Genomic DNA, 3,956 nt, shown 5'->3' on the forward strand with positions numbered 1-3,956 from the left:
CCGCATCACCTCACCGTTTCACCCATTATTTAGTTCAACCACCCCATGAAAATATATATATAAAATTTCCCATATCGTTTAGTATAACCTTATTAATCTCATTATATGATTATATAATAATTACAATTACCAATTCTAATTTAAACAAGATTTCCATGTTATTTTGGAGAAGTTTATATGATTCATATAATCTAATTATGTAAAACCTTCTTAATCTCATTATATGGTTATATAATAATTACAATTACCAATTCTAATTTAAACAAGATTTCCATGTTATTTTGGATAAGCTTATATGATTGATCTAATCTAATTATGTTATTATTGGATAACTATGTTATTATTGAATAGCTATAGAAGAAGTTCAAATATTTTTCTTACTGAATAATAAAAACGTCAATGTCAAATACCAATTTAAATAAATTTTCCCATATTATTTTGATAGATTATTCAATAAATTTCATTATATTATTATTAAGAATCAATATTTAATAATAATAATAATAATAATAATATATTTATATAATTTCTAATAAAATTACCATTTTTTATTATTTTACAATAATGAATATTTACAATTTCTGAACATGGTTATAAATAATGAAATACTAACCACAATAATCTGAAAAATATACATGAAAGAATAAAAAGTAAGATAGGTGGAGCATCTCTGGAAAACGATCCACTTCCTTGGTGTTTTACTGGCAGAAATAAGAGGGGAACCTGAAAAGTTCAAAAATAGCATGGTTAGAATACTCTCTTCAAAATAACATGGTTAGAGTATTCTCTTTAAAACCATCCACTTCCTGGGTCTTTTACAGCAGAAATCGGCTGGAAACCTGAAAATTTTCGAAAATAACATGGATGGATAGTCCTCTTCCTGGGGCTTTTAACGCCAGAAATAGAAGGGGAATTTTGGCGGTGGCAAATTTTTTTTTGGATTTCGGAATCGATTTAACGCTTTATACATCACAAGTTCTGCTATAAATAATGGCCGGAGAGTGGGGGAGAGCCATCCCCTCAGAATTATTTTGCTCCGCTGAGTCATTAGTTTTCGTTTCCAATCATTGCAAGTCTCGTTTCCATTCATTATTCAAGTCTCTCTGCCCGCTTCAAAAATTCTCTCCTTCCAGTTGGTTGCCTCATCAATTAATGTTCTACTTGTCACTCTTCAATGGCTACCGTTTCGTGTAATCTGAGGAGGAGGGATGGTGCTGGCCGTATTGAGGTCCCTGAAGAGGTAACCAAAACCGGTTTGAAGTTCAGAAGCGTCAAACATCTAGCTGAGGTGGTGGGTGTGCAGGTACTTCCCGACAACTATATTTTTCCTGCGGACGAGCGTCCAACTGCCTGTAGAACAGTTGGCATTCCGGAATATGATCCTCCTGTTATCGACATTTCCGGCCTCGAAGGCCCTGACCGCCTCCAAGTTGTTAGAGCTATTGGACGTGCGTGCCAAGAGGTCGGAATTTTTCAGGTGCGACTATTAGAAGTTATCCATTTTTTTTTTAATTGAATGCTGGTCAGTGATTGTGGGTTATTTTAGAAATTTGATGAAGATTAGCTATTTACATTTATTGGTATTTCATAAAATTCAAATTACATTCAAGCACTCCGAAATTGTGTCATCCAGTAAAAATAAAAAGCTAAGAATAAAAACTTGAACTTCGATATCACTATATCATAACTCTTAGTTTTTTAATATTCACGGTATGAATACATTTATATACTTTCCAATAGATAATCTCGCTAATAGTAAGTTTGAATTTTTAAATCTAAATTTTACTATAGGCTACATAGTAATTTGTTTAAATCTAAACTTAACTATAGGCTAGATTGTAATTTCTTATTATTAAGTAAATTTAAAATATATTTACAATATTTTAAAAAATTTGAAAATTTATATTCAATATATATATGATTTAAATTTTGTTTAATTTATGTAAGCCATAAATTTTGAGTGGTTAAAAACAAAAATAAACAATTAATATGGTTCCTTACTATCAAATTCAAAGATATTTTGGAAATTGAGATTGATGCCCCTGAAACTTACTTTCTCTTTTATTTGGACAAAATTTAATCTCAAAAAAATCTAAAAGAGTTAAATAGTTTATAGAGTTATATTACTGATTTTTTTTATGTTCATTATAGATTTGAGAAATATTTTGGAATTTGATAATTTAAAAATTTTAATTATTTTATTAGATAAATTTTAAAATATTTTAAAAATTTATTATTAACTATTAATAATATAAATTTAACAATATTAAACTAATTTTCAAATTCCAAAATATTCCCAAAAATTAGCATTATATAAGTTTAGCAATGTTAGACTATACTTAATGAGGTTGCCAAGTTCTACTATGCGCTTATAAATAAGTATGCTAATTTTTTATGTGCCCGCAACTAGTTCTACTATGCGCTTATAAATAAGTATGCTAATTTTTTATGTGCCCGCAACTCTAAATTTAATGCACGCTAGCTGTGTAAATTCGTGTAAAGTGAGACTAAGCTTTCCCAGAATACACGATATGTGAAAGGTCGATTTTTTAATTAATTTGCAGGTGATTAAACACGGTGTTGAGGATTCGTTAATGAGCGAGATGATGAGAGTGGTGACTGAGTTCTTCTCACTGCCCATGGAAGAAAAGAACAAATTTCTTTCTGAAGACATGACGAAGGCATTGAGATACGGTACCAGTTTCAATCATCTAAGAGATCGAGTTTTCTGCTGGAGAGAATTTCTGAAGCACTATTGTCATCCCCTCGACAAAATGCTTTCACTATGGCCTTCAAATCCTTCTGATTATCGGTGAGGTGTTATCAAAATTGATCAGATTATTTACAGAATGAGTAAAGTTGATGTTATACTCTGATGTCATGATGTCATACCTACAGGGGCGTGGCGTCATCATATAGCAAAGATGTGAGGCGGTTGTGTGTGAGGATAATGAGCGCGATAGTGGAGAGCTTGGGATTGCCCCCACAACAAATATATTGTAGAAAACGGTTTTAGTGATGAGGGCAGCCAAGTTATGGTTCTCAATTACTATCCTGCTTGTCCAGAACCTGAGTTTACCTTTAGGAATACCACCACATTCAGACTATGGCTGCATTACCGTTCTCGCTCAAGACTCGATCGGAGGGTTTCAGATATTCCATCAAGGCCAATGGAAGGCAGTACGACCAATGCCTAAATGCTTAACAATAAACATAGGCGATCATATAGAGGTAACTATACTCTTTAAATTATATGAATTTCTTAAGTAATGCGTTAACTAATTAATGCCTCTAGTGTCGGTAGATGTATGTGTTAAAACAGGTTCCTTTCGTCAAGCTTTAGGTGAATTTAACGTCCGATTTAACCAAAAAAAATGATCTCCTTTTCATAAATATGTTGATCAACCTAGCCAACCAGTGACTAATTTTCACCAGTGGGCTGGTTCATATATTTAGATTCTGAGCAATGGGCGATACAAAAGCGTGGTGCACCGAGCAGTGGTGAACTCGGAGAAATCCCGAGTTTCGGTGGCGGCTTTCATGAGCTTGCCCTTCGAAGCAAAAATTGGTCCTGCGCCCGAGCTCATTGATGAACACCACCCAGCCCTGTAGAGGGGCACAAACTTCGCCGAGTTTACGAATCTTCTGACTTCCAAAGAATACAAAGACAAGGCATTCCTGGATTCTATAAAACTTCCTGGTCTTGTGATGGCCACGTCTAAGGATGAAATTTGACAGGCATTTGTTTTTATTTCATGAGATGATTTGCTCAAATATAGTTAAAAAAATCAAGAATTTTCCATGTCCATCAAACTAGTTGGATAAGCCATAGAAGATGATGATCACAAAAGAATCATCGTACTACATTTTGAGTACGGGTAAAGGCCCGACATAGGTGGAAACTTTTTTGTTTGTAAAATCTACATTTTTTGGTACATAACAAGTTATCAATTATA

At 33.0% G+C, this 3,956-nt stretch overlaps 1 pseudogene; it reads left to right on the forward strand.

Moving 5' to 3' along the window:
* The first annotated feature begins 1,174 nt into the window (after positions 1-1,174).
* LOC149234547 (putative 2-oxoglutarate-dependent dioxygenase SLC1) lies at positions 1,175-3,735 on the forward strand (annotated as a pseudogene).
* The last annotated feature ends 221 nt before the right edge of the window (positions 3,736-3,956 follow it).

The sequence above is a fragment of the Pinus tabuliformis genome, chromosome 8 (assembly GCF_031772625.1).
Source record: "Pinus tabuliformis cultivar Carrire ecotype Pingquan chromosome 8, CPIR1, whole genome shotgun sequence".
Taxonomy (NCBI): domain Eukaryota; kingdom Viridiplantae; phylum Streptophyta; class Pinopsida; order Pinales; family Pinaceae; genus Pinus; species Pinus tabuliformis.